The 24765-nt window shown below is 44.5% G+C and overlaps 1 long non-coding RNA gene across 4 annotated transcripts in view; it reads right to left on the reverse strand.

Annotated features, from left to right (window-relative positions):
• Positions 1 to 21102, reverse strand: part of LOC116448992 — a 62415-nt gene extending 41313 nt beyond the window's left edge. For 3 of the 4 annotated variants that reach the window (XR_004242188.1, XR_004242190.1, XR_004242187.1), the window contains exons 1-4: positions 20916 to 21101; positions 17928 to 18075; positions 12606 to 12823; positions 2214 to 2379 (exon numbers count right to left, since the gene is read on the reverse strand). This is a non-coding gene — a long non-coding RNA (uncharacterized LOC116448992). Of the gene's footprint in view, positions 1 to 2213; positions 2380 to 12605; positions 12824 to 17651; positions 17839 to 17927; positions 18076 to 20915 lie in introns of all 4 variants that reach the window. The other variant, XR_004242189.1, reaches the window with a different exon arrangement.
• Positions 21103 to 24765: the final 3663 nt, after the last annotated feature.

The raw sequence follows: 24765 nt of genomic DNA on the forward strand, positions 1-24765 counted from the left end.
AGTCTAAAGAAAGAACTTACAGAAGGATTGCCCAATCCTTCATGCCCATTTCCCCCTTGGGCTAGGACTGAATAAGATTGATTTTTTTTCTTTATAATTTAGCTCCTGTTATTTTTAACAACAACATTATGAGCTCACATTTATTACAGCACCTTCCATCCTCCAGGAGCCAGACTGCCTTTCAGGCTTCACCAAGAATCACAGAGAGGGATGGACACAGCACCAGGATGGAACCACCTCTCGATGCAACATAGCAGATGCTCAGCATGCACAAAAGACTGGCCACAAACAATAAATCAGCGAGGGTACTAAGATAATTCAGCTTCAGCATTGAAAAAGTAAGCCTCAGCCATTTTCACAAAGAGGGAATTCAAGGAGTAGTTTCAAATCCTCCCTTGAGCTGGCCACGAGATGGACAGGATGTCTGTACAGCAGTGCAGGATGTCATGATCACACATTGTGACCCTACACGCACAACATGAAGGCAAATCACACAGTGCTGGGGAAAGGCAAGCACAAGTGCCTTTGAGAAAGAAAAAGTAGATGGGTCACTGCTAGTGTGACAAACCAGGGCTCTTTGGTATTGCCCCATCTCTTTGGCTCACATGTCCCTGCAAAGCCAAAGGATGAGGCTCTGAAGACATGGCAATCCCCATGCACAGAATGACCAGGCTGTGACCCTCCAGAACTTTAGCCACCACACACAGTGACATGCGCACTGGTTGCCAACCAAGGCAGGGAGGTGATGGGTTTCAGAAAGCTCAACGGTCTGACATCCCTAAGCAACCCTTTTTCAACATGAGAGAGAAGCTCAAAAAGTACAACAGGAAAAATAGGTTGTCTCACGGGCTTAAATCTGTGCAGTTAAGCTAGAGGTGGAGAGACACCAAGTTTTTTCAGAGGTGGTATAGTCCATTTTATCTGGGATCAGTGTAGGAAACCAGGGCCCACTCAGATCCTACCGTATGGGAATGGCTCAGAAACAACATCTTCCAGATGGTCCCCCTCAAACCGCCACAGAGCAATGGAAACACAGCAAATAAGAGCTGTGGCCACCACTGAAATGATCCATCAAAGACATGAACTCTGGCCTCCTTAAAAAAAAAAAAAAGAAAAAAAAAGAGAGAGAGAGAAATAAAAAGAGGAAAAGAAAACCAATACAAACAAAAAAGCCCCAGGTCCATTAATGAAAACTAAAGCACAAGGCAAGGGATGATGAAAACAAATAAAACTAGGGCTGTAAAATGCCTGGTATGTAAGATGTGTTGAAACTTGCTGCTGACAGCAGCTTGAGCAGACATTCACATGCAGCCGTTCAGAAGATGCGCAGTAATTACCTTCTCCGGGAGGCTGCATTATGATGATTTCTTTAAGCAGAGCACAATATCTCCAGCAACAGGATATAATTACAGCAAAGGATATGCCTCTTAACCTTTTTCTACCCCCCAGCTGGTTCAGGGAGCAGATCTGGGAGCCAGGGGCTCTGTGGGGAGGGTGAAAGTAGTTTACCCTGTGCTGCTGTACTCTTTACCTAGAGCCAAGCACGCTTCTGATGTGAGCTTGCGGTGGTGTTGCTCTCAAAGGAACATGATTCTCTCCCCCTTGGCTCTGGGTGAAACACTCCCAGCACTGCAGGGCTTTGACAGAGCTGGCAGCAGCCACCAGGCCACCGAAGGAGTTCAGCACAGTCAGCCTGCTCTGGGCTGACGCCTCGGCGGTAAATAAATAAACACCAAAAACAAACAGGAGAGAGAATGACTCAGAACTGGAACAAGCTGGCAGCCCTGGGAGGCAGCAGGACTTCCCACCTCCAGACTGGGACCTTCCTGGTCCCAATACCCCACACTACAGAGAGCTGAGGGGCTCTGAAGAAAAACCCAAGGCTCCCAGAAGAGGACTGGTACCATGACCAGCATGGGCCATGGTGTCTCCAGGGGATGGATATCACTTCCTGGTGATTTCCTGGCTCACTTGCAGCAGCCAAAATTCCAGAGTTGGTCCTCCCAGGACAGTTCTCTGGAAATGGCTGCTCTGCTCCACTTCCACAGCCCTCCTGCAGAGAAGCACAGGAAATCTTATTGCTGCAGCTGTTGGAATAATTTATATAAGGTCCAGAAACAGCAAGATGCAGGCAAGGACAGAGCCCTAACAGCTGTGTGCTCAGCTGAAGGACTCAGCCTTTCACATTGCCTCCATCCATTCCCAGTACTCACTTCTCCAGATTCCTCTGGAACAGTGAAGTATCCAACACAGTCAGTGGTGGTCAGTGAGGTTTGCTGCACTGCAAAAGCATCTCATGGTGAGGGGTCCCACTTGCAGAGCAGCAGGTAGGAGGTTGTGAGCACCACAAATTTCTTTTATTTATTTCAGTCTTCAATCCTGGAGGGAAAAAGCAAAGAGTTAAATCTTGCCCCCATACTTCTCCACCCCAAACCAAAAATGTAGTGCTGCATCTGACCCTATGCTCTGTCATTAACAGCCTACACACTGATTATCTGAAAATCAACATCAGATTTTTTCCAAAACCAGCCACAGTAGTAGTGCTCAGTGGCTTGGACTCTCCATGCCAGATACTGAGACCTGAGGATCTGAGAAGCTTTCAGAGGCCTTTTTCAAGACCCAGACAGGTTTCCATTACAAGATAGAGGATGTTTTTTTGTCATTGAGAGGCTGGAAATCTTTTCCTAATATGAAACAACTAAAATTAAAGAATAACCAACATTTTCCTCACTGGTCTGGAAACTGCATTACAAGTGAGAGTCAGCTTGGTGCAAGTTTGCAAGCTGTGATATCAGTAGGAGAATTTCCCTTCACATTTACAGAAGGAAATGAATTTTGCATCCGCCGGATGGCAGTGTAGGGAGAGCAATCATATTAGTCATAGTATTATTGTTTTCCCTTTAAGCATCTCAAAAGTCATTGCAGACACAGCAATTCATTGCTTATTAAGATCTCCCTGCATTACAACCAGGGGAAAAAAAAAATCTAGGTCTCATTAATAAACCATCTTCTAGGATCTCTACAAGACAGACTCTGATTAGCCAAGATCACTCAATAAATGGTTTGGCTTGTCTGACAAAGTGAAATGATTGATTGGAAAGAGTGTGCTTTAAATAGTTCAGTCTTTATAATAAAAGCAAAGACCTCAGATAGAAATACAAATAGTAAAGAGGCAGTATTTCTGCTTCTAGAGAAGATCACTCCATGTATCAGGATGGTGGGTGCTGGCAGCATACACAAAGTTCACTTCAGAGTTTTGACTGCACATCTGAACTATTTTAAGCCTGAAACAGCAACATCTTGTGCAGTTTCCCTTGTAAAGCACGTTGATGAGCAGGGAAGTCCGTTCTACTCCCAGACATAGCAACACAGTTATCAATTGCAGAGAGCAGATCTTTGTTTCCTGCATAGCATAAAACTGAATAATGAGGCTGAATGTTAAAATCCATGTCAACAGTATTGCAACATCATATAACCAAGAAGATGGTCCCAGAGCAATAAGACATGGGAAAAAACAGGGCTTGGGAAGCCAAGCCACCGGCCACCCTATTTCCACTAGAGGGCAATAGCAAATAAGCGACAGAAAACTGGAGCCAAGAAGTCGATTGCAAGAAACTGGTAAGAAATGGTCAAGTTGCGTTTCCGAGGCAGGAGCCGCGGCTGCCCGGTGCTCCCGGTCCCGGCGGTGCCGCACCTCTCCTGCAGCTCCAGCCCCGGCCCCCGGCGGCACAGCCTTGGTTCTTCGGGTTAGGCAGTAGAAAATATTCACAGATGGTTTTGGTCTAGAAAACAGCCAGAAGTAAAAGAAGTACCTTCAGCAGGATGTATTTAAGCATCACCAAATAGGTGCTCAGATGCCGCTCTGAACAGATGATTGATCCAACCTCCCATATTCAGTTCCAGATGTTGCAGAGAGCAAGAAAGATCAGGCTGCTGAAGTCTTTCCATCTCCCTCTTTGGTTTACCAAACAGAAGGTTTGGAGGTGATTTGATCTAAATCTGTTAACATTTCTCAGTGGGGGACTGTGAGAGATGCTAAAGGACTTCAAAAATATAATAAACAAAACTATAACCAGATCCAGCAGCTCAAAGTAAAAGCTGGAAAAAAATCGAGCTGGAAATAATACAAGTATTTAAAAACTAAAACTTGCAATAATGTCAGTAATTTATCACTTAAACAAATGATGTAGGGGAGAGTTTTGTTCTCCATCCTTAGAGCTCTTAAAACAAGATGTGCTGTCTTCCCAAAACATGTGCTGCAGCTTAACAGTGAATTATTAGCCTTGATGCAGACATTACAGGTACAGGTCTCATCTGAATGAGGCAGAAGGTGAGACTAGATTAACAGCATGGTCTCTTTGTGTAATTACAGTCTACAAATATCAAGGTTCTTGTCACAGAGAATTGTCTTTCTGCTGTAGGCACTGACTCCTACCTTGGCAAATTCACTTCATAGGCTGTGTCAACACAACAGTGACAGCAGCTCTGAGGACTGTCACATGGCCTTCAGCTAATGGGGCAGCTTCTGTTGCCCAGTCATTACCTGTCTCTACAAAGAAAAAGTCATGAGCCTCATCTACACCAAACTGTCCAGGGTCAACAGACAGACCATTCTGTACCCCAGCTGGAATGCTGGTTCCTGAGCTGTGGTACCAGCTGAGAAGAGACTTGGACAAGAGCTGATGCGTGAGAGTGATGGAGAAGAGGTGTGGGTCAGTTTCAATGTTTTGAAGCTTCCAGAGAGGCTTTCAAAAGCATCATACCACTGAAGCACTACCAGCCTCAGCCCAGCCCTTGTGAGCTGCAGGACAGACAGCACCAACAAAAACAAAAGCTCAGCCTTTCCTATCTGACACATGGAGCAGTGCTATTCCAGTTGTAATTTGCTTCCAACCTAACCAAATGCCAGTGCTTTACAAGACTGGACAGTTATAAAACAAGCCAAGTGTGATGATATTGCGTTGGCCTTTGCAATTACTCTGGGGCATTTCTCTGTGCAAGAAGCATGGGAAGGTGCAGGACTGAGGCAGACAGAAAGCAGAAGCCCACAGCACTCAGTGTTCATGCTCTTCTGTGGAGGAAGGGCTTGCAGATGCTTCTGAGTGTTTTGTCAAGGCTGGAAGGTGTTGCCAGCAACCCAAGGGAGCACTCTGGGAGGCAGCACAGGCATGGCACACTGCACCAGCCAGGGCACAATGGCCTGCTGCACTGAAATGGGAGTGCTGCCCTAGGGGACTACACCTGCCTGGCCCCCAAAGGTCCCCTCCCAAGGGGACTACACCCTGCCTTGAATAGCTCCACATGCTGGGCTGACGGCTCAGTTTTCTACTGGAAAAAAATAACACCAAATTGAAGCAAAAGGATTTGAGGGGTAAAGGAGTGTAGTAAGAATGTGTTTGGACATTGTACTATTGTGTAGGACAGGATATGCCCTAGTCCAATTTCCTCCAAGCATTGCCTCCATGACTTATCTGCAGCAAGTCTCCCCTCTCCTTCCTCTCACTAACCTCAGCCACCTGTAGGAACCCACAGATGTCTCCCACTGCTTTATTCAGGCTTCAGTTCTCATCTGTCTGCTCACATGTGATCTGTCTAATGTCTGCAGCCTACCCTTCATAAGGAAGCCACATCTGAGAGGCACTACTATTTATCCCAAGTGATCAGCAATTAAACCCAATCTCTTAGAATCAGTTTGCAACAAGAGAAATTCTACAAATCAACAGTTTGAACAACTTTTCTGGGCAGGTCATCTCCAAAGCAGAAGGTCTGGAGTGACTGTGGCTTTTCCCCTTCCCAGGGCTGAAAGGCTGTGAGATGTCCCTTTATCCACACACATATACAAAGCAAACACCATGATCCTGACAGTAAATGCTGGAACCAAGACCATGCTCCTGCTCTCTCCTACTCAATTTGCAGAACAGAAGAGAGGAGGTTATGGGGCAGCAAATCTGATACAGGCAGGTGTCAGACTAACACAGCGCTGGTGGAGGCAGGAAAGTGAAAGCATCTAGGTGGGAGTGGAAAGCCAAATTAGGGGTCAAAGGGTTAAGAGAAGAGAGCCCATTATTCATCACTACTACTGTGTTCCAGGCATAAGAAACATTTGGAGATAATTAGCGGGAGAACAGAACAATGCACTAGAGAAAGCAACAATGCCCTGGTTCAACCCAGCAGATGAGCTCTGTGCTCAGAGCAAATTGGTCTAAAATAAGTATTGCTCCATCTCAAAACCAGAAAGGTGTGACCTACTTCTCTGACCCTGGCATCAGCTGGCAGGAAGGGAATTGACAGAATGATTCTTCGTTCCCATCACTGGAAATCAAGCATATTCAGTTCCATTTCAGAAATAAAAGCCAACAGCTTTTCCAGCTGATTTGGGGTAACTAATAACACAGAATTGCACTCATTAATTAAGCTGGATTGTATTGTAAAGAGCTCCAAGGCAACAACGAAATGGACTCAATATTAACAGCTGTGATAGTGTCGGTGTTACTTAGAAGCCTTAACTAATAGCCTTAACATTTTCACATGTAAAGTATATTCTGTTTTTAAATTATTTCAAGGCCTTTTGTGAAATTATCCTCCCAAATAGTAGCACTTTTCAGAATTGCAAGTACAGCACCTAAATGCTAGGATCTATGCAAGATCTGGGAAGCACTTTGGTCCCTCTCAGATGAACATTCCCAGAGAATCAGTTACTCAGCTGTAGTTCTGAAAGTTATTTTCCAATGGTATTTAGAAGTTGCAGTGTCAAACTAGTTTGATTTTATTATGAACTGATTATTTGGGTATTGTCACTTAGTGAAGATACTCTTGGACAATGAGCTTGCTGATCACAGAGTTCATTCTCCAAAGAAGAAATGAATATTTCAAGTTTCAGTGTTTGGGGAAGGAGGCAATATTTTGAAGTCTCAAAAGAAATTAATTTGTCAGTGAACTTGTGGGCTACAATAATGTATTTTCATGTATCCTGATTCCCCAGTATTTGCCAACATAGAAAATCTTGAAAGCTCCTGGGTCCCAAAGTGTCTCAGTGAAAGTTGCATGGGCACTACCTTCATTTGGTAGGCACAAAAATTTCTGTCTATGGGCAGAAATTAAGGCATTAACATCTAATGAACAACTACTCTTTATAAGGGTACATCCCCCAAATATTTTCAAACCTTACACAAATCACAACCTTCAGCTGAACTGGCTTGAAAGCCACGCTGTTTCATGTTGTGAAGATGTGCTGAAGTGCAGGACCAGCCTGGAAGGTGGCAGCAGCCTGTCCCAATGGGAGAATGGTCACATAAGCAAGCCTGACATCCCTAGGAACTTCACATACGGAGGAGCAGGTCCCACTGCATCTGCTCTGTGCCATCCTCCTTTGCTAGATGGTCTATTTGAAAATGAAAGCAAATATACGCGACTGCAAGGCCAGACAAGTGCTGACATGAGTATTGCTGCTAAAAGGAGGTATTACCTCTAGTCCAGGAAGAATGAAGAGGAGTTGACAGCAAAGAAGGGCAAGAAATAAAAGCAGGAGGCAAAACAGTGTCAGGGACAATATTCCAAGCAAGAGAGCAGAAAACTAGTCCTTGTATTGGAGGACTCTACAGATCTGGATTCCTATTTGCTACCAGAAACTCCCTGCATGTCAGGGCCTATCTGGTACAATTTTATACATCCTGGGGAGAAGATAGTTGAAGAGATGACTGAGCTGAGGATACTGTGTTCCCAAAAGAAGTGGAAGAAGCCTATTGACAGTGTATCTTTCTGTTGCCAAATGGTCAAATCAGTAGTTGTAGAAACCTGGATATATTCACTGTGCTCTCCACATCAACTGGATAATAGTAATATTTTTGAGAGCAGCTTCCTCTGTGCCCATACCAGCTAAAAACTGCCTTTGGGAAAAGACCTTTGTCATCCCCACTTTGTCTGATGGTTCCAGTCACAAATTCTTTGGCGAAGGGACTGAGTAAGGCTCAGGACTTGTGTGAACATCACCCAGCACTTGGAAATACAGCATCAGTTTTGGCTTCTTGCAGCCGGCACCACATAAAATGCAGACTTAGCACCTTCAGCCTGGGATTTAGCAACAAGGTGTTTCAGTGACACCTGGAAAGAAGGCTGTCTGATCATATAGTAAGGCTGGGTTGAAAGATTTTAATACTGTTTTAGCAAGTCCAGCCTCCCCAAGTGGGAAAGCTGTCAGTGATTGGAAAGCCATTTACTGAATCTCTTTTCCTCTTTTCTGCCTTTCCTGCTCCAACAAGATCAGTTGATGCTTCTTATGTGAAGTGTCCCTTCCTACAAAAGCAGAAAATTATTTTTGGTTATGGACTTGGCCTGAGTAACAGATCAGCTGCAAAATGGATTGGTCCTGAGGTCAGATTCAATCTTAGAAAACAGTGGGAAGCATTCACTGCCCAAACTTTGTGATGGAAATGGATACCTTGCAGTAATTCTGACCTAAAGTATCTCCTCCTTTCAACAGTCTTTTCAGGCACCTTGAATAACCTGTGAGTATATCAATGCCAGTTCTCTATCAGTGGTGTTGGCTCCACCAGCAGCTCTCCATTCTCTTACTGGTATAAATGGTCACTTTCCTTCCAGACATATTAATCTCCAATAACTCAAGATTAGGAAGGAACTTCTTTTCTTCTCCTCCTTAGCATGTCAAATAGGAACATGACAAGTTTTTCAGAAAGTACCAAGAAGGGAAATAGTACGTAAGAAAGAAGAAAAAATTTAAAAAGGCCTTTTCTCAATGGATGTCACTTTCTGGCTGACACCTCAGGCTGATATTCAGCTATTTTGTACACAATGGGTTTCCAAAGCACTTAAACCTGATCCTCCATGATCTACTTCTACATTTTCAAATGGCTTTGTGAGACACAAGAATTGACAGGAATGGCAATAGATGTTATTCTTGTCTCTGCTAAATTGAGGGTGCCACCTGCAAAGACTCTTAAGTTCAGAACATTTACACTCCCAGACGAGCGTGCTGTGCCGCCTATTAGACTGAAGAGTTGTCATTTGCCAAATGCTAGGATTCTCTTAACTCGAAATAGGCACTGCAGAGAAGCATCAAGTTACAGCAAAAAGAAGAGCTCTGGCATCAACCTTTATCTTTTCCTTTAAAGAAATAGCACAGACCTTTAAAGTGAAACCAATAATGATTCAAGTTCCCATCTCCCCTTGCCTGCTAGGAACAAATCAGATCCACTGATGTTGGATGTCTGTTATTACTACTATCTAAACAAAGAAAATAGTAATAACTTAAAAAATGCAGCCAGAATTTGTAATCAGTAAATGTCCGAGAGCTTTTCAGAAAGGGCAGTATAATTATCTCAGTTCTATGACTGATTATCTGCATTTTAATAGTGGGATAACTAAGGCACAGGAAGAGGAATTAACTTGCTCAGCTGGCCAATGAAATACCAAGAAACAGGGTGAGATATCCTGAATTCCCATCAAGTGCCCTCCAGATAACACTCTTGCTAATATAATCAATTAGAAACATTACATATCACCCATCCTCAAAGAATTTCAGAAACAGTGAACAGACATCATCAGTATTAAACCGCTCTGGATTTCAGTATCCCATTGCATCATCTGCTTTGATCATCTTTGCTCTGTGCCTATAACTCAAGTAATTAATAGCTACCATTCTAAGAGGAGTGAGATAATTGACTTATCTAGCAATCACTTCAGAAAGATTATTATTAGAAATAGGTCTGCATTCTAAATATACACATGCCTCTAGATGAGCTAGGCCAAATACCAGCTACATGTGAAGCAATGCTGGCACTGAGGCCAGCACAGTCCAGGTGTTTGGGCACCTGTCCTGAGTGCACAAAGCTCATGTGCACCACTCTGCTGCACCTCTCCCAGTCTGGACAAGGCTTCTTTCCAGCAGCCCACCACCATAGCCTGACCCCACAAGAACCTTCATGGTCTCTCAGTCAAATCCCAAGAGCTGGAGTAGTTTTCTCTGTACTCTTGACAACACAGACCTTCCATGGCTTGGTCAAACACTCCTGGCTAAAATCAGGGAACATTGCAAAAGAACAGTAAAGTAAACCTGACAATAAAAGACTACAGCTAAAATATAACTGCTTCAGCTTGATTTCCAGGTCATCAGTTAAATGGGTAGGTGGTGCCTTCATAGAAAGCCATTAACAGGAGCTTCCTTTACATCCTGTACTTCATAGCAGCCAAAAAAATTACTCAGACAGCCCTTCACCTATCTTCTATCTGGCTAAAACAAATTAAAAAAAAATAATAAATTTTTTTAAAATTCTGTGTCTCCACACATTTCATGTAGATGGCAATAAGGCAGCCATGACATCCTCACTGACATTCTGTCAGAGAATTCAGGACAGGGAAAGAGCAATTAGCTCTGAGCAAGCAATATTTCAGTCACCAAAAACAAAGCATTGAAAATTACTAAAGCAATCTCAAAGATCTTGAATTATTACAAGAGAACCTGAGGTGGAAGCACAGAAACCCTCACAGATTATTACAGTCATCTGCTGGATTATAAATTTCTACCTTAAGTTGATTCCTTGTTGTGTGTGTGTTATTTCAGTAGGTTTCCTGTAACTACATTGAATTTAGAGCAATGCTAAATTAAAAAAAAAAAAATTAAAGTTCATAAAACCTCGCTGATTCTGCATGAAGCATTAGTATCAATAGCTGACACAAAAGGCAGAGCTGGAGGGGAAAGAAAGCATGGAGCTACTGCTTGTCTCTCCTGAGATATAAAAAGTGTGTAAAGGCCTCAGACCTCACACGTTCCTCTACCTAGAAAGCCAACAAGTTTCAGCATTACTGTCTCCTCATGCCGGTAGCAAAACACAGAACAAGGGGCATTTTAGATTATCTCAGCCTCCCTAACATTCCTCCTGCACAGCTCTAATTTGACCGTATTGATGTCTTCCTCAGAGGAGATAAAGTTGCCTTCCACAGAAAAATGCAAAGCAAAGGATAAAGACAGAAAGGACTGTAATTAACAAAGTCAGATTTTTTTTCTGCTCAGCAAGTAGGACTCTGTTCTGCAAGTTACTGTCTATACCTTTATACCAAATCACCTCTGATCTGCCTCCCACCATTGGAATTCAAAGCCAGTAAATGATGACTTTCTCGCATAATCGTTACACTTGGGGTTTTAACCAACTGAATACTAACCTCTAAAATGAAAGCTCAGTTATGAGTGTGCCTATATGCCTGATTTCATACATTGCTGTTATTTGACTCACCTAGAGTATTATGTGGCTGAAATCTTCTGACTAGTTTTTGGGAGTATGTGGCAAGCCTGAATTGGTGAGATCCAAACCTAACCATAGGGAACTTGCCTTAGAGTGTGCTGCTCACAGCACAGTACAGGCTATGGCAAGAAAGAGCCATTAATTAGGCAGCACCAATCCCACGGGTTTAACTCTGTTCCTCTCTACATCACATGTTCTGAACTGTCAAATTCAGGGATAATTATTTCCGCCTCCCCTTTGTCTTTTGGGTACAGCAGCTAATGGACAGACACTGATGGCAGCTTATATCTTACAGTAGAATATCTCTACTGATGAGCATGGCTCTCCTGAGGTAGTGTTTTGGAACAGCAGTCTCCAACAGAACTAAAGATCGCGTTCACGCTGTGTCACAGATTAGTGACTGTCAATGCAGCATCTTTCCTTCCTGAAAGCCTCTCTGCCCATTCCTTAGCCTGGCACAGAAACTAAGGACACAGCCATGCAAGGTGCTTAGCAGCTTCTGCCTCAGTGAAGGTAGGAAGAGTTTAAGGCACTTAGAATTAAGTCCCTAAAATAATTGATTGGCACAATAAACAGTAGTGATTGATCAAGCACATCCTCATGCCATCTTTGTAATTCCTATATTACAATCACCACCACCAAAGAAGGTGTTTCAGTTGGTCACTGCAAGGTAATTTCAGGCTCCTCTACTGTACTCTGCTTCCAAAACATTAGGGCATAAGCCAGCACCAATATTACAAATTAGATGGCAGCATACGTTAGGAATTTGCTGTAACTCCAGCCCTCAGTGACTAGCACAGCTTCAAGTGTAAACAAACAAAAGCTGCAATTTGCGCCAACTGTTTACTTTGATTATAAATCAGGATTAGCTTTGCCAGTACAAATTATGCCTCCCTTTGTCTTCAAGAAAGCTGGCCGTAGAGAAGAAGGGAGGCAATTTTTTTGTGTTAAATGATCTGTCTGATTGGATAGATCTTTTTAGCAGCTTTTACTTCTCCATCTATGACCAGGGATTTTACAGCATTTATTATATCACCCACCTTCCGACATTACTCAAACATAGATTTAGTCTGTATCCTCACTAGAAGTTAGGAAGACTGAGATCGATGTGCTGCTGCAAATGACAGCATGAATGCCAGTGAATGAGATCAAACAACTGGGCACTTTTTTGCCCTATTAATGTAAGTCGTGAAACTTCAATTCGGATTTGGGGTCGTTAAAGCAGAGTGCTTATTATTTTCTTGGCCATATAAAAGCTGAGCATTCCAGATGAGATTGCAGCTCCCAAATAATTCCCAGCATGGATGGACTAACGAACAGTGAAAATAAACTGCTACTGGCTTTGCTTACCGTACTAATGAAGAACTTCCTCATGGGATGCTGCTTTGCACAAGGCCTTGCACAGAGAGTGGGTTTTGAAGCCACAGGTGGGGACTCCCAACCCCAAGCATGGGACTCCCAATCAAGTGTGAGTCTGAAGCTTTCCCACTACCATCTTTGTTGTGTTTTTCTTCCAGTTGCTCCATCTGGAAGTCTTGCTTGTTTTTGCCATCTGACATTTCAACAGCCTGAAAATAAGCAAAACAACTCCTCTAAACAACCAAAATGTTTGATCAGATCCTTTATATAAATGAAATGCTAGTGTATGCCAGGCATCTGAACTTGGTAAAAATAAATGAGTGCTTCAAACCCACTATTGTTCTCAAGGTCCCTGACCTTCAAAACATCATTCTATTCTATTTGTAAACAACACAGACATGACAGAACATGTGAATACCACTTCACCCTTTGGTAACAGTATCTATCCCAAGACCTCAAAGTGTTCTGCAAACATTAGCTAAGCTTCTTATACCTCTAAAGAACTCCTACTCTTCTACAAATATTAGCTGAATCTCAACCTGCACCACTCAGCTCATAGGAGACTAGTGCTGTTCTCCAAGTTCAGAAAGGTTGAATACTGTGGTGAAGGTTATTCAAGAGTTTGTAAAATACTCAGGCAACAAGTTTATAAGTCTTCTAAGTATGCCTGGACTTCTAGAAGTTTGTCCAGAGTATCATCCAAACCTGTATGCTGCTTTTGGCAACTCTAATAATGTCAGACCCAAATCTAAACCAATCCAGATTTCACTTGAACAAGAAAAAGCAACCAGGAAAACCAAAACACTGTTTTAACCATACATCTTCCCACTACCTTTCCAAGTCCCATAGTCATTTATCCTTTTGTGTACACCCAGACTAAACCAAGGAATAGGAGGCCTCAACCTGCATTTAGCAAGGAACCAAACGAGGCACAGTGGCCGGGAGCAGCGCACACCACCCAGTTCAACACTGCAGGGATGAACGCAAGTTGAACTCAGCCAGGTTTCAGGCAAAGAGCAGCTCAGCACAGCTGCACTGGTACAGCTGGAATGGTTCCTAACCACAGATGCAGAAACACAAAGATAAGGCCATAGTAACTTCCATATGGTAAACAGCCTGAACTTCCTAGGAGGGCTCACTGGAGGCAATTCATTTCCAAGGCACAGAGAACGTGCTTGGCTTTGACTCATTGTCTCTCTTTTGCATCTTTTGCAAAACTGGTCATGGACATTTATGTAATGGAAGTTTTCAACACATTTTGTTAAAGTGCATCACTCCAAACTGAAGCTTACATTGATTTTGATTCCCTCTGGACTATGATTCCATCGGAGGGTAGGGACACCTTCCCTCTGTGTTGTTTTGGTCACCCAGACTTCCCAAGCAGCTCATCTACTTCAGTATTAACACAAGAAACTGGTAACAACAAATCTAGGGGCTCAGACCCTGCACACTGCAGAGTTGAAATACATAAAAAATTTCCAACTCTGCTTTCACTGGCTGTACATGACAATTTATTCCACCAGAGAATCAGTTATCTTCCTAAAGAAGGGATACTACTCTCTAGTAACATAAAATTTTACTCAGTCTAAGACGATAAATACAATGCCCAGTCTATAATTATAGATAACATGTAAGGTTGGAGTTTTTCCTCCAGAATTTTCTCTTCTATGTTTTATACAGTCTTCAATTGCATTGAACCTAAGTTGAAAGAGCTATTGATGACACAGGAGAAAGCAGTCAGTACGAGGTAAAAATTCTCTAGAGGTTACTTTTCTGTTGGCCAGAAGGGGCAGGTCTACACAGGTGTCGGCTTTTGGCATTTTTACAATATATTGTTGACTCTTGGAGTGCACTGTGACCACTACACAACACCAATAATGAATATTCTGAGAGCCTTCTAAGCACTCTAGGAGCAAAATGAGAAGGTCAATGAACAGCTTCATGACAGCCTGGTTCCCTCGGGATGGAAAAGTATTTGTTACTACAGTGCACTCAAAGCCACAGGTAAAATGCAGAGCAAAAAGTGAGAGCTAGGAGCCTGAACCAGCCAGACAAATTCAGAAAGGAAACAAAACCTGCATCATTACCTTGGGGCTGGGTGGGAAGGGTCAACACAAGTGAAGTGATGGATTGTATCCCTGAGTGTCTGCAGCCCAGGACTGGGTACCTTTCTGGGGGTAGAACAGAGGTCCCCACTTTGGGCAGAAGGGGAACCATGCAGATTTTGGTGGCTTCACTTACAGAGTTGATCAAACTAGAGCAGCCCATTTCAGCCTTCAAAGTGGGGAAGAAAAAAAAACCCAAGAGAGGCCTGACACACGCTTTCCTTATTCTGTGATTCAAACTGCTAGAAGGAGGAGAGAGTTCTCCAATCAATAGAAGTGATTTTTCAATCAGCAGAACTGGCACACAGGCCAAAAGGGTTGAGGAACACTTCTGCTCTTTGTAAGAGTCCTGCAGGATTCTCTCTTCCAAGAGGTCTGCTGGAGGTCCTGCTCAGGCTGGTGCTGTGCTCACTTCCCAGGCACTGTTGGCTATTCTGGGCCCTACTCCCATCACTGCACCACCAATGTCATGAATCTGGGTATGTGGCTAAACACTGCACCCTGAACATGGTTACCAGTCTTCAGGCTCCCCAAGGCTTGAAATGCTTCTGAGGCAAGACAGTGGGGAAGAGCCTCACAATCCTGGAGAATTTCCTTTTCTTCAAAAGCAGGTTAGGAAAGTGAGTCTGCCTCCTGTCTCAATAGGCTCCTCCAACTTTTCCCTGGCTAAAGAGCTTCTCTCAAATGTCTTCTTGGCCAGTATGATGGCAAGTGTTCATCTACTTGTGCTGCCCTACTGTAAATGGTATAGCTGAGTGCCCAGCTAGAATTACCCTGGCACAAGGCACAGGGAGAAGGACAGATTAGCTGATTGCTCTATTGCTCCCTTCTCATTGCACAGAGCCCCAGAGTCTACCCTGTGTGACTCCCTGAGCTGAACTGGCTCTGCAGGCTCCAAACTTGCCAGGTGAGTCCCTCCACCCTCCCGTGCCCACAGGTTACAACCAGCAGTGCCAAGAGTCCCCCGTACCATGGGCAGATTCCTGTTCTGCAGAATACTCTATAAATGTAAGCTAAGACACTCCCTGCCCTGAAACACTTTATGTTTCAGCAAAAAAGAAAAACAAAAGATGACAAAAAAAGGGATGGCCTTAACAAGAGAATACAGTTAATCCAAAACCCTGGTCTTTTACTGCAGAGCAATGCACAGCTTACCACCAGTGCTGCCAGCGGTGTTTGTGACAGACCAGTGGAGTCACAACACACCTGATGTGTCTGGTGCTTCCCATGGGCATGTGTACATTCAGAGAGAGCTTGGAGCTGGGAAACCTCATCTTTGATGTTGGGTACCAGGATGAACAGGAGATCTGCTTTCAAAACGGTGTCTTCATACCTATCCACTTATGTCACACCAGAGACTGCTCTTGAAGCAAGAGCAATTGCATAACATTCTCATCTTCACTTTCCTGCTGCCCATCCAGCCAGCCAGGAGGAGGTCACATCCCCTCTAAAATTTCTCTGCTTTGCAGCTCACTCCTACTTATTTCAGAAGAGCTGCCAGTGTTACATTCTTTTCATAGAACCCCAGGGAAGTTCTAACCTCAAAATTAAGCAAAGTCCTTTGAATATTTTCCAATTAACCTAAGATTGACACTAATGCTTTTCTCTTCATGTTTCCACTATTTGAACTGGATTTCTCCTGCACGCCTCAGTTTCCAGGCCTTTTGGACCATCAAAGATCTAAGTTATTCCTTTCCTAAAGATTACTCTGGTTTTAAAACCAAGAGACCCTTTTCTGCTAAGTTTGCTCTAGGTTGTGTCATTTAGTGAAAGAGATCAGAGAAGCCTCTCACCAGCAAAAATCCAGGGAAGATATCAATGAAGAGACAGCATGGCAGTTTTCTCATACACTAGCAATGAGGGCAAGTTAACACTGCTGAAAGCCTTCAGGGTTGCATTCTGCTCCCAGTCTCACAGCATAAAATATCCAGAGAAACAGAGATGACAGAGGGCTAGTTCTGTGTGTCTAGAGCCACACAGAGAGTGTCTAGAGCAGAGAGCATGTCTAGAGCAGAGAGCATAAGGACAATGCCATAAAAAAGTCAGCATTCAGGCAAGAGGCTGGAGGTAGCAGGCACTGTCCCACTCTGGGGCTTGCAGAAGCATGTTGGCCTTCAGGGGCCTGCAGGCACCACAGCTCGTTAGCCAAACTTTCTCTGAGTTAATGGTGATGCCAAAACACAGGAACCTTTCATTTGGCTAAAAAAGCAGTTCTGCCAGCAAAATTGCAGGCAGCTTCTGTGCAACCTGGAACAGAGGGAGGAGAAGGCTTCTCTTAAGAGGAGTAAGAAGGCTTACTCCAACACGGAATGAAGGAGCAGCACTGCCCACAGACACACAGCATGCAGGGAGCAGCCCAGCACTTTAGAGACAAAGTGTTTATGTCCTTTGTCGCTCGTTGTTGCTTAGGTAAGGCACATCTAAAAGCTATTGGGCAGATTGCCAACGTGTCCCAACTGCAGAGGTGGGGAGTTCCTAAGCACTTTCTGTCCATTAGCTTGCAAATGTCCCCCTGAAGATGGTAAAATATTGTTGCCCACACTTTATGGAAAGGAATAGCGAGGCACAGAGGGCCAAGTATCCCAGTTCTCACTCTGTACTTTCTAAACCATAAACAACAGTAATTCTTCCCACAGTTACTGGAAACAACAGGATCTTTCAGAAAAAGGGAAGCTGCCCCTTGCCTGGAACCAAGTAGCCAAGATCAGCTGGAGGTAGCAGCCTGCAGCCTATGCAGTGCCTGACATGGTTTTAACCCTGAGAACTTTTCCTCCAGCACATCTCTGGGGTCTTTTTCTGTACTCACAGAAACATTCTGTGCTCTGTATGCTCAAGGAGTTCACCTTCAATAAATAATCTGAACAAAGGGAGTTAGTGCTGGCACAGTTGCATGGGTTACTTCAGGGACAGTTTGCAGCAATGACAAACTCACCTTTGCTGGTGGCTACCTTCCTGGGAAGGAATCCAGCCCCCCAAAGAGGAACACTCAGTAATATCAGGAGACAAGAGCAATTTCATCCCCGTTAGTTAATATCAAACATAAAGGACACATTCCAGTACATAGCAAGCAGTCTTTGCCTCCTTGACAGACAGTTAAGGAAGATCTGGGGTTTAGAATCCTTAAATGACAAAACGGAAATATGTAAAAAGGAACATTTTTTCAGACTAATTGTAGGATAGCATTACTCAGACAGCATCAGGTTACTACCTGGAAAAATCCTGGGTCAGAGGCATATTATTGACCCAATCCAGAAAGCAAGCAGAGCGCCCCATGGGCAGTACTGAGGAGGACGTTGAGCAAAGTGGCCAACAGCATCCTTTCTGGTTTCAATAAAATAAAGTGTCATTCATTCTTCCTGTTGTGGAAAAAAACCAGAGAAAACAAAGTGTCATTCTGAAGGAAGAGCGGACTTCTTTGTCTTGGGTCAATGGACCAGCCTGAAGCTGTGCAGAGATTGCTGTTTAGTCTGCAGGTGTACTACAATAGGCTTCAGCAGCAAAGGCACACCTTCCCAGCACTGAAGTTAAGAGGATGAAGGAAAAGATGCATTCACCTCACAGTCCTTGAGAAATGATTGCATCCCTATGGAAACATGGCAAAAGGAAAATGAAACTTAGTAAGAGTCATGAACTTCTACAAGAGCAGCAGTCAGCTTGTCTATGAATGCACGTTTCCAGCTGGGCTAGCCCAAAGCTGATGGCAAAGATCAGGCTCATCCAGTAACTCCTCAGGCCCTCCATGGCACACAGCTGTGCTAGAACCAGCCCTGGGACAGCACACAGCCTGCCTTCACTTGGGCCAGGTCAGAAAAGAGAAGCTGATGGAGGGTACATGTAAGGATGGTGGATGTTCACAGAGCAGGGGTAAGGGAACCAGACAAGTCCTGTCTGACTTTGGCTCTCCCATAGATGCTCTGCATGGCCTTTTAACAAACACCTCCCTCACCTTCCCTTCTCTGCAAAGTCCTCTGTTTCTCCACGTGGAAAAAACTCAGGAATAAAAACTTTCCCCTCTACCATGAGCCAAATACACCAGTGATAGCAAAGCATATAATGGAAGTTATGCTGCCTAGAAGAGGCAAAAGTTCTCCCTTAAGATCCCCACCACCCCCGTGTTCCTGTGACATTTTCTGGTTCCTGGCAAAACCTGGATCAGAAAACAACTTCACTGCTAAATAAGTGCTAGTAGAAATAAGTAAACAGCCTTGCACTCTGTCATATTCCCTGAAAGACTGAGCACGCCAGCAAAGGCAGCACAGACTCTCACAGCAGTAAATAACCAAGCAGGCAGAGCAAACAAACTTTTAAAACCCCATATGTCAGAAAATCTCTCTGGAATGAAGAGGTAAAAACAGTTTCAGCAGAAAGGAGGAAGTTTTCACCTCTTCCTTTCTCCCCACTTCCCCAGCCCTTCCTTCCCTTGTTTACTTTGTTTCCCTGTTTTAAACCAAGTAAGAAAAGCTTTGGTATTTGTGGAACTGGGCTCTTTCTGTTTAACTCCAGCTGTGCCCACAGCCCGCATACTGGTTTGGTAGAATTTGCCCAGTCTGACAAAGTGGTTTCTCAAGCTTGAAATAAAACCATAGTGATTTTTACACTACTAAAATGAATGGCCCTTGACAGGGCTAGCAATTATCTATGAATTCCAAAGAAAAGGCTTGTTGCATGGCACAGCAACATGCTCAGCACAGCACTGTGGCAGAGGGATGCAGGGGCTTTCTGTGCTTTTGCTCTGGCATTTCAGCCTCTTTAGAAATATGACAGTGCTGGGAGATCCACAGCAAAAAAAAAAAACAAACAAAAAAACCCAAAAAAACAACAACAACAACACCACAAAAACCCAAAAAGAAACCCCCAAACATCCCACAGGAAAACAGCTCAGAGGATTTTTACCTGTCACAGGCATGGGGTTGGAAGGACTTCTTTGCTAGTCTCTGGTCAAGGAAGAAGCAGCACCCGAATTCAGAGGAAAAGCTCTTGCCAGGAGCACCAACCATAGGGCTCCTTGTGGAGGGGGGCTGCTGTCATGATCCCCACCATGAGATATCTGTACCTCTTTCTTAATGGGGAATACTTGCATACATAGACCCAGAAATAAAGAAGAAAGCAATTGGTTTCCTTATATTTGATTTAGGAGTGTCTGCTTGGGGATCTAACACCCAGCTGTTATCAGAGAGGCTCTCTGGCCTGCAACTGTGTTATCAGGTATCAGAGAGCCCCTTGGGCAGGGACTGTGGGAACAGATGCTGACCTCAGCCAGGCAGCAGGAAAACAAACCTCAGCACAAAAGGGCAGGACGCCACGAAATAAGACTCCTTGAGAAAGGAAACAAGGAGAAACCAAAGCTGAAATCTTGATGCTTCTAGGAGAAATGGAGAGGGATAACTGAACAGGATGAGACATGGCCAGCACAGGGTTGCACAAGGACAGGTTGAGGGTCTGAGCAGTGCCAGCAGGCTGGGCCAGCTGGGGAAGGAGAAGCAACACCACTGCTGCAACCAAGGGCTGCTTCCAGCGCGGCAAGCAAAACCTGTGAGTGCCAGCCACGCTGCTGCTTTGTTTGTCTGCTCACTGAGGTCTGGCAGACAGACTCTCCCTTCCATGTGTGCCTGGTCAGTGCCCAGCACAGCACCAAGGGCCTCTCAGTCCCGCTTGAAGGGAGAGAACAAACCTTTGCCCTGGATGAGACCAAAACAGGGAAGGTAGGTGGCCAGCCCATCCTGCTTTCATGTCTTTTCAGACTGAACATTTCGGAAGGAAAGTTTGCCTCAGATTGAGCCTCTGTCTGGGATTAATTCAGCTCAAATTTGTAGTCACCACAGGCAGCAGGGGAAGCTGCAATAGCTATTAGAGAACAAGCCAAAGAAGTAAAAGCAAGCAGAGACAAAGAATAACCCTTGCCCTCCCCCCAAAACAGAGAGGAGGCACAGGGATCCAAATTAAAAAGCAACTACTAGTGGCTAGTGCTAGCAAATCACTGTGGGCTGGCCAGAGCCTGGGTGCCAGCAAGCAGCTCTGGCACAGGAGTGTGGCACACCCTGCTCTGGTGTCCAGGCCCCAGCCAAGCAGTCCAGAGCTGACTGGGAAGGCCAGTGGAGCTGGGAGCTGCTGTGAACTGCAGCAAGGGGGAAAAGGGAGAGGAGCCCTGCCCCTGCTTCCCACCGCTGCTCTGCCAGAGGGAAGCAAGCCAGCTCACCTCCTGATATTGCTGCTGGCCAGGTGCCTCCAAGCTGTTGGTATTGGTCATTCTTTGGCTGGGGGATCTGAGTGGCCAAGATACCCAGAAAGATCAAACTGTGAAAAGAAACGAGGTCATTGCACAGTGGAGATAGGAAAAAAGAGAGGTGAGACAGGTCAGCAGCCGGCAGTAGCACCCAGGATTGGCTGAGATCCTCGCAGACCTTGTAGGCATAGGCACCACTGCCAGAACCTCAAGGAGACAGCAATCCTGTACCTGAAGGCTGGAGGTGGCATCCCCATCTGCTGCCCCATGCACCGCGCAGCAGCGCCGGGCGCCCGCGGTCCCTCCCCGCACGGCATCGCCCTTCGGACGGGAGGTGGCAGCAGATGGCCACCGACAGCATCTCCCGGGGACGCCTCAATACCCGCGGGAGAAACCCTCCCGGCTCCCAGCGACTGGGCAGGGACGGCAGGAGGTGCTCCCCAAGAGCATCCCTCCTCCCGGGATGCGCCGTCTCCCCCCTCCTGCCCGCTGGCTCCGAGCCCCCATCCGATTCCGCACACGCCACACCCTGGAAGTGCTTTGCCACAAGTTGATTTGTTTTAAAAACAGCCTTTATCGAGAAAACAGATGGCAGCAGCTAGGAAGCTCTGATTATTATTGATTAATGCAGAATTACAGTTGGCAGTAGGATATACGGGGAGCAGCAGAAATGAGTGCAGATATTAACCAAGGGAAGGGGGGGGGGGGAAATCATGGAGTAAAAGGAATCATAGAATCATTCAGGTTGGAAAGGACCTCTGAGATCACGGAGTCCAACCTTGGACCTAATGCTGCCAAGTCCACCATTAAACCATGGCCCTAAGCACCACATGTACAGTTTTTTAAGAACAGTTCCAGGGCAAGAGGAAGACATGCTATCCAAGTCTCAACAGGCTCTCAACAGTCAAGAATCATGCTCAGATAACATAAGGATCCACAAATGTTTGGCCCCTGCATCATCTGTCAGCTTTCACCAGAATAAAACTTTCTGAAGTTAAAAAAAAAAAAAAACAAAACAGTAACTGGAATTATTTTCCAACAATATGTAATTTCCATTTTCTTCTGCCATTTTGAGAAATACTAATGGGAAATCAGACCAGTCCAGCTGAAACAGGTAGTCCCAGAAACTAGTCCCTTCTGTATCCCTAGGGCTACCTTCCTCAGACCAATAAAACCTGAAAACCAGCTGGATTTTAGAGCTCCTACCAGTCATCTCTCCAGAGCCACACAGGAAGTTTGAGGGTTTGGTCATAGTGCACTGAAACAAAGACACAAAAGAGTATAGATGCCAGTACAAGGAATGGATTGGGACACCCTGTCAGGCAAGCCCCACCTTTCATCCCTTTTCCAGAGCCTGGTGCCTGGTCTCTCCAGTCTGTCCCCATTCAGATGCCTGTGTCACACAGCAACCTCCAGGCAGTGCACCACTGGTTTAATTGGCTCCTCTACACCAAGCAAAAGTTGAATTTGAAAGCAGTGATGTTTGAAAGTCACTCCTTCAACCATCCTTTTTTATTTCCGTGTGCCAGACCTCACTTCTGTCACCTGGTATCTACCCTTCCAACAGGAGAGGTTCACACACAGCTGTCTGCCAGAAGTGGCAACAGACAGAAATCAGCAGGCAGCTTTCATATCCTCTGCCTAGGAGAAACATACCTGCTTCCTAGGAGAGCCCCCTAGGAAATGTAAGGGATTGTGGAGTACAGTACGGAGTGGGAACTCAGAAAGTCACTGATAACCAAGCCTTGAGACACTGGGGATATAATATCTCCACTTAAAGAATTTCTGGTGTGGTTTTGGGGTTTTTTGGCAGGTGAAGTGTGTGTATCTGTTTTGTTTATTCTTTTTTAGATCTCAAGCAAGGAAAATTATATTGCCAAAAATCCATTAACTCCTCTTACCCTCAGAAAATACCATCACGTATCTAGGCCTGATCACATTTCCTGTCTCAAGGTAAGCTTAAGACTTTTGGCCCTATCCACAGTCAGTAGAAATGTTTTCACAGTATCTGTTTACGTGTTTATAGGCTATTCACAGTGCCCGTCTCTCCACCTGCAGAAGAACCCTTCAGATAGAGACTCCTTGATGGAACAGCAACTCACATGTGTTAAAATTTATTGGCTTTCACAAATCGTTTCAAATGTAACAAAGAAGGGGGAAGCAGAGGGACAGATCTTGAATCCAGTAGTAATAAAAGCCACAATCCAAAAGTGTGGTTTATTCTGTTTGCTTTTTTTAAAAAACAGATGTAAAATCTGTTTACTGAAGACTGTATTGAAGTGGAAGAAGTAGACTTGCCTGTTTTACAGGTTACTATGGAGATATCTTTCCCTTCATTACTCTGTAAACAGACCATGCTGCACAGAAGTGAGAAGTTCTTATTTTTGGCCATTCAAAAATTGCTTGTGATTAGAGCATTTCACGTGCTATGAACAAGTAAATATCTCTGGGTAATTCATTTTCTTAATCCCAAGTTTGGCCAAGGGAAACTGAACTCACCAAGAGATGAAAGTCAAAGATAAACATTTTACAGCATTACAATTCTACTTTTGAAGTCCCATCAGAGAACTGATGGCTTCACTTGCTACTAAGTTCCCAAAACCTTGGATATTTTTCCCCAGAATTACATAGGCAGATCCCATTAAGCATAAATAATCACAACCCTTTCTCCTCAAATATGTTTCTAAGAAATTATTGTGAATCACTGCACACACCATCGGTATGAAGGATATCAAAAATTGGTTCTCAATTCCCAATGGCCTTCAGGTCTCACCTACTATATTATTTTTACTTTTTTTTTTCTTTTAGATCATTACAGATAAACTAACATCCCTTTTCCCTAATCAACACCATGACAACATTGTTATCTATGGTCCATGGAGCTCCAAAAATATGCCTTCAACTTCACCCTTTTTATTTCACCAGCACTCTCAAAATACCCAAGATGTAGCACCTGTCCATCTTGGCCCTTCATACAGCTTCCTCTGTACCAACTTCTTGACACTTCACTACAGTTTGCAGAAACTACAAGATTTTTTATCTATTTCCATTGCTGAAACTGCAGTTTTCTTCTTTCTGTAAAGCTTCCCCAGAAATCAGAACTAGAAATAGGACAGAAAAAGCTGCAGCAATGGGTGAGGATTGAAACCAAATGAGAAAAGGTAGCAAAAGATCTGCAAGGTAGAAGCAGACAACCCACTGTGAAGGTGGCTCTGGCAGGAAACTTACTTGAGTCAACCAAATCCCAAGTCCCAAGCCACGTATGCAGCATTCCTGTTGCATATGTGGACAAAAGGACAACCTCCTTTTGGAGAGACAGCCACAAAGAGTGCTCCCACATAACCTGGGGACATTCATGTCAAAGGAACACAAAGCCCAAGAACTTTTGGTCATTTGAAGTGCTCAGATCACCGAGCAGTGACAGGACAGAGGAGGTCTCTGTAAGACACCATGAGGACACTACACATACAAATGAGACCTCTTGCTTTTCAAGACAGGAATAGCATTTGGGCAGATCTAAGTCATCTGAAATGAACCCTGCCAGACCGAACCCGCAAGCATTGGAGGTCTGAGTGCTGCAGGTACTTCCCAGCAGACAGTGGCATCAGTGCCAACAGAGCCTTGTGCCGAACCTTACAGGTCTTGTCTGTCCTTGTCACGGGGCACCAAAGCACAGGAGCAGAGAGGAATGTTGCACAGCTTAAGGTCTCTGCTGATGGAACCTGAGGATATAGGTTAAACCCAAAGAAAATGCCTCTCCCAAAAAGAATCCTCCCTTCTCCCCTTTCCAGATGCATAGAGCATCTGCTCAGTTATTTACTTT

Source organism: Corvus moneduloides, chromosome 10 (genome assembly GCF_009650955.1).
Source record: "Corvus moneduloides isolate bCorMon1 chromosome 10, bCorMon1.pri, whole genome shotgun sequence".
Classification (NCBI taxonomy): domain Eukaryota; kingdom Metazoa; phylum Chordata; class Aves; order Passeriformes; family Corvidae; genus Corvus; species Corvus moneduloides.